The following is a 12,484-nucleotide window of genomic DNA, read 5'->3' on the forward strand; positions in this document are numbered from 1 at the left end:
GGATTCGCTGAACACCTTAGAGACAAAACAAAACAAGATTCAGCTCTATTCAGTGCAGATCTGGTATTTCAACATAGCTCTGTTTCACAAGATTATTTGAAGGGCTGTGATTACTTCCAGTTCAAAACAGAAAAGACTTCCAAAAAATTTCTGTGAAATATAGTTCTTTAATCATTTCTAACACTTGCTTCTTACTCTATCTGGAATATAAATACTCCTATTGCCAATGGATTTTAGCAGGTTATTTTGTCATTCCAACTAAACTGCTGGACATGTGAATGTTTAAATTGTATTAATTGCATCTGGTAAATGGACTATGCTGTATAGACAAATGTTGATTTACTTTTGTGTCTTCATCAATAGTTTTGATCTTGTATTGATCACCCAGTTCAAGTTATATTGCTCCTATATTAGAATGAAATACTGCAACGCTCAGTACTTAAACACTGAAAAGTTTAAAAGTTTCAAGGCAATTGAAGGAAAGGCTGGCTTGGACAACACTGCTACTAGTGGGTTAGTAAGATGGGAAAATTATAGAATCACAGAAGTTAAGAGATGACACAAATTCTAGAAAGTAGCAGGGAATTAAAAATTACTTCGGATATTATTGATATCAATATAAATATTTAGAAGACAGATACAGCTGAACTTTTAAAAATAGATGTAACTGTGACATAAGGTCTTAAAAGTATCAGCTGCTGAGTTCTAAATAAAATGTACGGTTTCCATTGAGAACATAAAGGACCAAAGTCACTGTTAAACTCAAAATAACCGTGGAGATGCTCAGTTCTCAAGACCTCTTATATCTAATAGACATTAAATGTAGACTTGGGAGTCTAGGCAGCTGTATGATTTCTTTAATTGCTCGGGATCTCATACTGTTCTCAGAAAACTTGACATTTAATATTATCTCACTCACCCAGCTGTAGGCAAAAATATTTTTGCATTTTTTAATCTCATTGAGGATCGTGATCCATTCTACCAGAAATCAAACAACTAAGCATCCAGAAGGCAGTTACACTGTTATGCAGAAGCCTCCAGTACACTTTATAGTGCTGTTAGTGTAATAACCCACCACAGTTAAAAAGCTGACACAGTGCTAGCTGGGCTCAGACTTTCCCACTGATTTCTGGATTGGGAAAAACACACTGTTACAGTACACCTCACTCTCATATCAACCGAATCAAAGTAGAGATCCTATTTGTCCTGGGTCCCTGGGCATCCAGCCTAGCTCCCTGGGATGTTCACTGTCACACTTTACTTCCTCTATGATCTGTGACATTTTGGAGCAGTGAGGACTCACATCTTCTTAATGCAGCTCTTCTCTATGGACAGCTACAGGACCAGAAAGGTAAACCACAGATTAGACACCAAGCCCATCTCCTGTCAAATCAGCCTGAAGCTACTCTGGACATCAGGAAGATTAGAATAAGGCTGTATTTTGCCCAGCACGAGACCCAGCTGGCTTTCTCCATCTTTTCTGAAGCCTCCGCCTCTTAAACAAATCTTTAATTGCCTTCATTTTAAAATTTAAACACTTCATGTGAGACTACAAACAAGATTCTCTTCCCCTGACACTGAGATAGAAAAAAAATAAAAGATGATGAATAAAGTAAATGAAAGAGGTCAGAGGGTGGGGGAGTTCCCTGCAAAAAAAATAAATTAATAAAGAAATAAAAAGAAGAAGGGAATTGGAAGCAGCAGTGCAGGGGAAGCATTGTTTATAACAAACAGCGAGATACAAAGAAAATTGGCCAGGTGAAAGCGTACGATTGTGTAACAGTGAACTCCAGTTAAATGAATATCTGACATTAAATAAATCTCTTAATAAAATTACCACACTCTAGTAGTCCACACACTCTGCATATGTAATAAAACTCTTTAAAATGAATAGCTGATAAGGAAATGAACCTGTTCGGGGAATGAATAAACACACATTCAAATATACACACAGAAATACCAAATGGTGAAACATACTCATAGTGATTATCAGACTGTTAAAATAATAACCCTGTGAAACAAATAAATCTGCCCCATAGCAAATTATGTCTCTGCTGTACTTATGGTGAAACCTTCTACAAACACCTGATAAAGGAATAAACCTGTTAAAGGAATAAATTGACTGTACAGTAAGGTTATCCACAGATTTACACTGGACTGCAGTGATAAACCTTCTTTTTCATTAGTCCAATAGATCATAGGATATACAGTACTTACAAATGTTTCAGCATTAAATATAAGCTAGAGTGCTCTGCTGTATGTATGCATTTGAGGGCAGGAGGTCAGTAAATAGACTGAATGTTTCTTCACAAAATGTATGTCATTGTGCATTAGTAGAATACCTGATCAAGAGATGAGCTGGCTGTAAAACATCCCCCGCACACCTGAACTTCCAGAACATATGCACAACCTGCAGCCTGGGGCTCAGCGGGTCTAAAAATCACACAGGTTATTGAGATTTAACCCCATGAACCCAGGATTTTGAAAAATTTAAATGCAATGAGACCATAATATGTTTTTGCTGCTGGACTTCAACCTTGGCCGTGGCTCACAACGTGCCCTTGTACTGCTCCTACACGGTGGAGGACAGGATGAGCTAGGATCAGCCCCTAGCACCTCCTGCAGGGAGGCCAGAGCTGCCTCTCTCTGGTGATGCTGAACTGGTCGGGACCACAATGAAAAGTCTAAGGCTAGAGGACAGGTAGAGCCTCTTTTTCTGGCTACCCAAATCTTCTAGGATTTTATGGATTGCGTGACATCATAGACCATTTCTTCTAAGGTGCTCCAGCAAGAGCACCCACTGAAGAGCGCTGTCAGCCAGTGAGGCAAGCACATCTGGGGCAAGGTAGGATATATCATGGGACTGATTGACTTTTTGTGGATATGAATGGAGAAAAGGTGGTAAAAAAGAAGAAAAAAAAGCTATTTAAAAAAAAATAGAAAGAGGCAGAAAGGAGTATTTTCTTCAGGAGAAAACAAAATCAGCACCAGTGGATGAGTCACTAATGCTTGAGCCCCACCTTCCAATTCAATTTCAGTATTCATGTGAGCTGACTTAAGCGTCAGCAAAAAGAAATTCAGGATTCCTCTTGCCACCACCAGCCACCAAAAACAAAGGCAGAAACAATCCCATTTATGGATCAAAATTTCTGGCAAACGCTGGTTTAAGTGCTAACACTGAGAACACTCACTCACAGCAAAAAGGAGCTGTGCAGAGGCAGAGCATCCTCTGGCTCCCATCCCACAGCCATTCCTTCTCCTTTTCTAAAAATTGTTTTTGCTGGATTCAAGCACATTTGTATAAGTCACATAAATAGGTCTAATAAATTAAAAACAAAAATGCACAAAAATATTAAAAGTTACCCATACTTAAATTGCTAGGGAACTCAGACAAAAGAAGCCTCCATCTTCCTAGATGGGCCTGTTGATTCAGCCCAGAGCTAAAGGAGGTAAAGAAAAAGCAAAAGAAAGGGAGAAAACTTCTATGTTCTTTCCAGTGTTCCAGAAAAGGGGAGGGACAAGCAAGTAATGTGAAGAACAACTAAGATGAAATGTGATGTTGAAATGAATAAGTAAGTTCATTATATTCTACAACATGATAAGACTTTGCAGGCCTGATTACAACATTAAGGGACGGTGCTGCTATATTATAAATTACAGGGTGAAGCACTCCTGTTTCTGTCTCTATATTTCTAAGGTGGGAGAAGTTAATTATCGTTATAGGTCTAGATATTGCAAGGATGAGGATATCAGAATATCTTGTCATCAAGTGTAAAGACAGCAGTGGAAAAGAAGCAAAGGAGAAGGGGGGAACAACCCCATTTAAAGAAAATTATTATAAAAATACTAAAAATAATATATCGATTTTTTGACCGACATCCATCATTTTTACATGCCTCAGTACTTCGTCCCTTGTCTCCATAAACCATCACTCTGTTATTTTTCACAAGGCTGAAATTAAATGGCCAAAGCTTGAGACTCTGAAATAAAAATAAATAAATATATAAATAAAATCACCATGAGCAAAAAGGTTAATAGGAATCTGTATGATTTTATTATTATTAAGCAACACAGAGAGAAGAACAGCATTTCTAGCACTCTAAGTGGCCTGTGGTACAATCAGTAACCCTGAAGTATATTCAGCAATCTTTTTTTTTTTTTTTTTTCAATTGCCCACCGCAGCCTATATTACAAATACATAAATCATAATGTTTCAACAAAAGCAAAATTTAATTTTCTCCTTTCAGCTGTTATCTGGGCTGGGTGGTATATGGCAGGCTGCGGCCGAGTCATTTATTACACTTGCTGAATGGATAATGGCAGGGAGAGTCTATTATACCCAGCTTTGTTAGGGCTTTGAATGTGCTACTGAAACCTGTAGCAGACTAAATCTCTTTACATCTGTAATAGATACACAGCACTCTATTATTTCATGCCAGAGCAAAATTAAATAGTTGTGTGTAGGGGGAGGCAGGGAGAAGAGGGCTGGGGGGGGAGCAGAGAGGCTCTGGGGATGGAGCAGGGCATTTTGCTGAAATTGCTTTAAAAGCAGCAGCATCCCCAGGACTTGTGCTTATTGCACAGACCCATTTTGGTGCGCTCTTGAAGGCACCTGCCCTAGCAGGCAATGTCTCTGTGCTGAGCTCATGCAATAAGATTCTCAGCCCCTACCCTCTCCATGGTGGTATTTTGCAGAGTTTTAGGATAACAGCAACCCTTTCCTGCCCAGCATAGGTGCAACACCAAAAATACCCTTGTGCTTCTCTTCATGCTCCTTCATCTTTGGTATTTGCTTCATACTCTCAGTGGACACCACCTGCATTGCCAGCTTTAATGCAGATATCCCACATGGGAATGTGGAGGAAGCTTGCATCTGGAGCTGGTGGCCGCAGCACCATGCCCAGGACTCTGGGCTGCAGAATGATCTCTTCTTCTTTCCCTGAACACCACCACCAGCTCAGGGAACTAACGGCATCCCCTGATTGTCACCCTCCCATCAGCCTGACTGCCAAGGGCCAGCAAGCAGCCTTACACCTCCATCATTGGCTCCTTCACTAAACACTTACCCAGCAGCCTGCTGTACCCCCAGCCCAAGCAGAAGTGCAGCAGAGGTGCTCACTGGCTTCCTACCAGCTTATCAGCACAAAGCCAGGAGGCTGAATAAACTCTCAAGCTCACCGACATCTCACAGGGGATTTGTCTGGCTGCCCAGAATGGGCAGAGATGGTTATAAAGACACAGAGCAGTTTCTTTAGGGCAGGAATGTGTTTCTTTGGTTATTGAAATTTTGCCTTCTTGGTGACTGAAACTTTTATAAAATGGAAGTTAGAAGGCGAAGCTTTCTGTGACAGAATTGCTAATATCCTCCTCCAGGTGTTTATGATAACATTAATTCTTATACTATTCCTGTTCTGCCCAGAGATGGTATAGGCAAATAATTACAGGGAACTAAATAAGCACTACCGATACCATTCTTGGGGCCATTCCAGTGCATTCTGGACACATTTTTTTAATGCACGCCTAGCATAGCCATGAGACTCTCCATAGTGCTACGAAAGGAACAATGAGGGAGCCTATGTTGGTTCCAGCAGCCTCCTCAACACTAGCTGGTTGAGGCTTTATGAAGCACAACCCCTGGGCTGTATGTGAAGTACCACTGGGATGCCCTGGGGTACATCAGCTGTCCAGCAGGCCTTCATACACATGAAGAATGTGCAGTGATGGACCAGCCTAATGCACATGATTGTGTTTCCCTCTGGTGGCTGGGATCAGTGGCTGTGGAAATCTCTCAGAGTTCTCTCCAAAATCTCCTTTTGCATACATGATAGAGATTCAGATCCAAACATGACCCTCTGCACACAAAGTGGTTTCCAGTAAGTGGGCATATCTCCAAGAGATTGAACCACAACTTCCAAAGGTGCTAAAGCTTCAATTTCTAAAGAAAAAAATCACACAAAAATCAGCTTCTTAAAAATAAATTGCTGCTCAAGAGCTTTTTGTTTTTCTAGAAAGGGAGTAAAAGAGTGGTGCTTTGAAGAAAAACAAAACAAAACAAAAAACTGGCCAGGCACCCGCTGCCCTACATGGATCCATGTGAACGCAGTTGAGTTAACATAGGAATGCCCTTTGCTGTGAGCAGGAGACCTGATGACAAGAGCATCAGTGACAGAATAACAAGTTTCACTGGAGTTAGCCCCAGACAATCTTATTATTCCCCCCAATAAGAAAAAATCATGAGTTTATGCTTTAGCTCCTATTAACTGTACTATCAGGCAAGAATTCTTTTGCTGCCTTGCTTGTAATAGCATTGTCCTCCTCTCGGATAACAAGAAGAGACTTACCCCATCCTCCTACCTGCCAAATCTTCTCCCAGTCTCAAGCAAGAGGATTAAAACTGCTACTGGGTGAGGCTGCAGTTGCTCAGTACCTGCTCACTTTTTAAAAAGCTGTCTTATCTATGCTCAAAGAAGTAAAGGCTCTTTCCTTGATGTGTCACTTTGTTATCATGTACAGGCTCTTTCGCCAACACACTTCCAAGGCAGATTGATTCAATCTGTAGATAATAATGCCCCACTCCCTGGAGGAGCTAAAAGCCCCACAACTCCAAATGTTTCAGCACAGTGGTTTATTCTGTTATCATTATAAGGGCTCACACAGGGGAGAAGGTTGCTTAGTACTCTTCATTTGGGAACTAAGCTGGTGAGGGCCTTTGTTTCCCCAGTTTTCAGGGAAAATCTGTTGACTCGCTGTTGGTCAGCAAGTCCCATTTGCTTCCTTGCTCTGAGGCATCCTGCCCTTTGAGAGATTAAAACCTGTTTGTTTACGTTGCTTGCCATTAACCAGATGTGCACCCATGTACAACGTCACCCAGCAAGGAGACACAGAGAAATATGCTTTCCCCTCTGGTTTAGTCTGTGTAGAAGAGCTGGGCTTAATGCAAAGTTCTTGACAAGGTAACCCACAGCGCTCACTGGTGAGCTACAGTGAGGTGAAAGCAGGCATGTTTGCCTCTTGGATTTTCCTTCCCTTCCCATGTGCGCTGCATGTTTTCAGCACCAATGGCTGTCTCCATGATCCCACAACTAGTAGACTAACTTTTTGGCCTGAGACTCTTGCACACAGCCTCAGTGAGCACAGATCTGCAATGCCTTCACTTCCATCTAAAATCATATTTTTATCCCTCCCAGCTGCAGAGCACTACTTGCATTGAAAAATATGAGCAGCTCAGAGTGACACTTGTGCTCTCCTGAGCCATCAAAGCTTGACCTGGAGTTGATAAGACCTTTGGGACAAGTTTTCCAGAGGGAAGCACATGGAAAGGGTTTGAATAACCAATACACGCGGTTGGCAGTAATGTTATGTCAGGCTGACACAGAGTTATTCTAACCTGAATTCAACATTCAAAAAGTCCTGTTGCATCAGAGAATTTCAGAATTCACCAAGTTTGTGCTTCTTATTCAAGACAGACCTGAGGGATAAGTAGCACCAGAGTGCATGAAAAAGCTACTCTTGTTGATAAGCTTACAGTCTCTCTACAAGTCAATCCATACATTCCTAGTGATACATATGATCTTGAGACTATGTGAGCATCTAATCAGGTTTTATGAATTTGGTGCCGTGCTGACAGAAAGGTGAAATCTGGGGTCTGAACACATTCTGCCTTGCTAGATAAAATAAATGGTACTGGTCCTTTTGGAACCATGAGCAGCCTTTTCCTTGAGCCCTATGCTTCAGAAAAAGATGCAACCATGCAAAGGAGGATAATCTGCCACGGCATTAAGGTTACGTCCCCTTGCAAACTCCTCTTTTAAGACAATTTATTGTTAATTTTCTGAGCATTCTTTTTGTCCTTCTAAATGCTCAGTGTTTTGTGAAGCTTTCTAATCTGTAGCCAATGACATCCTGTAGCAATGAGCTCCAAAAAATCACTGCCTTGTGGTAACTTTCTTTACTGGTTATGTGAAAACTAACTTTCATTTCATCGCATCACCTGATTCTCATAAGAATAAGATGTTTCCAGAATATTTTCCCTATATACTATATACTTTTGGCTAGTCATTTCTTATTCATTTCTTGTCTGGTATAAATGGCCTGAATCTTCATACATAAAAGGTGTACAAGATCCCAAGTAATCTCTATGAACATTTATTTCAATTTTTACTATAATTAAAACCTTTACTAAGGATAACCATATATTATAGATACCTGTATAGATATACACACATCTATATTATTCACAAAATTGAAACCAATTGATGTACCTCAGTAGCAAAAGACTAAGAAGGAATGGGACACTGTGGTTAATTAGCTTACCACATCACCTGATATTCTTCCAGAGAAGAGCTCTGGTGTAATGAGAACCCATCACTGAAACTGCTGAGGTAAGCCAGGTTCTGGACTAGCTGAGGACCCAGTATTCAGAGAACAAATATGTTGGGGTGGAATTCCAAAAATTCAGCAGAGAAATGGAGCAAACATTAGTCAGGACTGAGACTTCTCAGTAAGCAGATCTCCTATTAAAGGATTAAAACAGCTCTACAAGCTTCCAGGGGCTTTATCTCACTTCCTAGTATGTCATACTTAAATACAATTATAATAGTGAGATTCCCCAAAGGAATCTAAAGGCCCCAAAGCAGCCCCCAAGTTCATTTGAAAGTCAGTGGAAACTGAGAACTTGTCTCCCTGCTCCATCCTCGAACATTAAAGGCTTCCCACCTATACTTCATGGTGAATCCTTATCATTTGGCTCTAGCTCCAGTCTCACAGGAGGTTGCGATGCCATCATCCTCAGCACTGTGCAGACATCCAGAAAACAACCAAAACAAAGTTCTTACACTTGGTTGTCTAAAGCAACAAGAAGGGCAAAACACAGCAGAAAACATATACACACACAGTCACGGATAGAGTTCAAATGAAATGAGACAGATTACCAGCCAACCTAGAAATTGAACCTCAGCTCCCAATTTCTCAACAGGAAACACACAGATCTAGAGCTCTGTCTTTGCACATTATTTTCCCAGTGAGTCCGCAAAGCCACTTTTTAAAACATATTAATTTTAAAAGAAATATGAGCATACTGATAACAAACAAACAAACATGATTTTTCAAATGCATGCAGTGGCAAAGATAAAAGCAGACACATGAAGTTATAAAAGAAGTACTACTGAGCCGTGGTTGGATCAGCGATCAAGCAATCAGAGCCACTTGCCTCTTCTGTTTGCAAGGCTTGTGTAGGTCCCACAGGAGCTTCCATTTAAATACTGGAAGGATTTCATCTCTGAACAACAAGGCTAGCATCAGATGTATCTGACACATGAGGGGTAAAGGTTATAATTTCATGAGGCATGAATGTTTTTTTAATTTCAACCAATTAAATTAAACTCTCAGTTTGAGGCCTGTAGTGCATGGTCCCTGAAATGACCGTTTACCGTACACATCAGATACTCAAGAGGTTTCCTTCTCTGTGTTATTTCTTCAGCCCAATGACTAGATGAAAGGAAATCACTGAAGCGTGAGCTCTATAACAATATAAAATAAAATCAGAGATCAAGGTTCCCTAGGACTATTTTTTAATGCTATCACGTTGCTTAGTTAATTTCAGAGCTACATGCTCAAACTCGTGTTTTCTGTGAGTCCCGTTAGACAATAGGGAATGAACTTATTATGCAGATTTGTAATTAAAGCAGTTTACAGTACCTGGGGTTAAGCAAAGGGCTACTTTCCAGTTTGCATGAGGATTCTTCTCAGCTGTATCTAAAGAACCATGCTTGTATTTTTTTTCTGGCTTCAATAAAATGGTTGAATAAGAAATTTGCAACATTTCTCCACCATGCCATGGATTTCAAGTCACACAGAGTTTCAGGGCTCTAAGAGTAAAGCTTAAAGACACCTCTCCAATTGCTCTGTCAGCTGCAGACTGTGGTTTCATGAACACATGTCTACAAGGAGACATTTCCATTTTTGCAGCTTTCCCATGAGGCTATACCCACTTATTACTAACGGTAAATATTAATGCAAAGTTATTGACCCAAATCACGAGATATTTGTATTGCAGCTCTTCCATGCATTTCAACACCAGACTCATGGGCAAGGCCGATCTCTTACCAGCAAACAGAAGGAAGGAAAATAAAACAAGTAATTCTTTGCAACAACATTTTCTTCTAGACAAGTTCACCACAGTTCCTACAACAATACCTCTGAAATATCAGCATGTGAAGACTAAAGCTGAGAAAATCACCGAATGCCAGCTGCTGTGGCACCAGACAGCAAAGAGATACATAATGCTTGAACTCAAAAGCACGTCTTAGCTCAATAAACAAGAATCAGGAGAATATTCCTGTTTCTCTCAGAAGGTTGCCACGCAACCATGAGTATGTCATTCTGACTTACCATGAATCCCATTTTACAGGCAGAGAAACTGTGGTGATAACTTCCTCTGGAAATTTAGTCATAGAAGAGATGTATGTACACTACTTATTTAAATACTGAAGAACAACATACATGGTTTTCCCTTGAAGAACAGGCTATATTAAATGGATACGAGCCAGGAGTGCGAGTAAATATATCCTTGATCTTACGCATTCACTGCTCTAGAAATCTTTCAAAACACAGACCATACAGAAAATACCCAAACAGACATTAAATCTGGTACTCTATTTTTTAATATCTCCACATCTTCAAAGAGAAAAATCAACCTTCTTAGCCCATCAATAAACTCCAATGACAAGGGAATTCTGAGACAGGAAAATTTCCAATTAGAAAAATATTCTAGGTTCTCTGAGAGAAATTCTTAATGAGTTGCCACTATCATGGATAACATTTTTAGTTTTGCTCAGCTTCTATCTTGAGGCAAGGCTAAATACAGTAAAGTGCTAGGAGCTGCACAAAGTTTCAGTAAATCTGAAAAAAAAACTAAATAAACAAGTTTATAATAAAAATCCCTAAATAAGTTTAAACAGTTGTTTCAATAAACTACATTTTAACAGTATAACAGAATTTGGTAATTTGGTATTGTTCTAAGGAGTCCCTGTTGGGCCCTAAATATATATATATTTATATGGAAATATATCTATTCTCTCCGCAAAGCAGCTGCATATCTTCAGTTCCCCTTTAATTCCCCTTTCTCAAAGGATTTGCATCACAGCATAGAGGATTACAGAAGAAAAATACTGGCAATAGCAGGTAATGGAATATAAAGACTTTCACCTCCAGGTCATCAATTAAAATCTAGTCCCAATTGGTAGTGACTAAACATCATTACCCTCTGGTAGCCATTCAACTGCGTATTTGAAATGGAGTTTCATCTCTCCAAGTGCCACAAAAGCCCCTGCTGGGGCTCACACAAGCTGGCCTACATGCCAGTGATTTTAGAGGAAGCCCTAGAGAACCGAGAGAATATGTAGAGAATAGACATCACGCTGGGGTTCGCTGGTCTGGTCTGAAAACCCTTCCCTGACTCCCCTCTTCACAAACTCTGATTAATTACCTTGCTGTGTACTGCTTTTCTCAATCCTAATGTACACAGCCTCTGCCTCAGCCTCCCACAAGAGGACTGGAGGGACTGGGCTAAATGCAGAGAGCATAAATCAGATGCTCTGATAGAATTTCTGCTTCTTTCTCCCTTGCCGCATCTAGGACAGAATTGGATATTTTTGGGACCAAAGGTATTTTAGCCTTCTCTTCAGCTCCTCAGTCTTGATCAAGAAGCATTTTGGTACCCAGCACAATTTGGAGTCAACTCATATTGGGCTCCTCGCTACAAAGTGCTCAAGATAGAACTACAGTGATGGTGCTGACCTTACACAGCTTACATGCAGAAGATCCGCTCAGATGAGCTGTTGGTCCCAACTAGAAGCGGGAAAATAAGCAGATATGGTCTTGCAGAACACCTGCAGGGGTTCTGTCACCCCTTCATCTCAGCCACCACACGATGGCTCCTCATGCGTTTCAAAGAAGAGATAGTTTCAACTACCCCCACGGGAGGAATGATATTTTACTCCGCTTCTACATTATGCAGGTGCCAAGCACGCAAAGACAGAATATTTTATAAATCCTGTTCTACAAATCACTGTGGAAAACTGTTAAAAATGAGGGTCATAACACAAATGCTCCAGGAGGTAAAATTCTCCATGCAAACAACCAGTGTGCCCAGCAGGAGGGAAGGGGTAGGAGAAAGCCTAACTTACACCAGAGTAGATTCCCCCTGGATTCCCCTCTTTAACTGGCCTGACCTTTTCTAAAAGGGTTATATCACATACAGACCTCAGCTATTATCCCCTGAACACTGTTTGCTTTGCTCTGAAAACCTCACTGAAATAATCTCACAATGAACCTTGATCCACAAGCCATCTGTGGGCAGGATTGGGCCTCTTACAAGTTTCTGGCAAGAGCGAACAGGGAAGTCATATCCTTCCTGTCTATATTATTTCTTCTAATAGATTCTTAATCTGAGGGAGAGACGGAGATCCTAAACAAAGATAGGGTG

The sequence above is a fragment of the Numida meleagris genome, chromosome 4, assembly GCF_002078875.1.
Source record: "Numida meleagris isolate 19003 breed g44 Domestic line chromosome 4, NumMel1.0, whole genome shotgun sequence".
In the NCBI taxonomy this organism is placed as follows: domain Eukaryota; kingdom Metazoa; phylum Chordata; class Aves; order Galliformes; family Numididae; genus Numida; species Numida meleagris.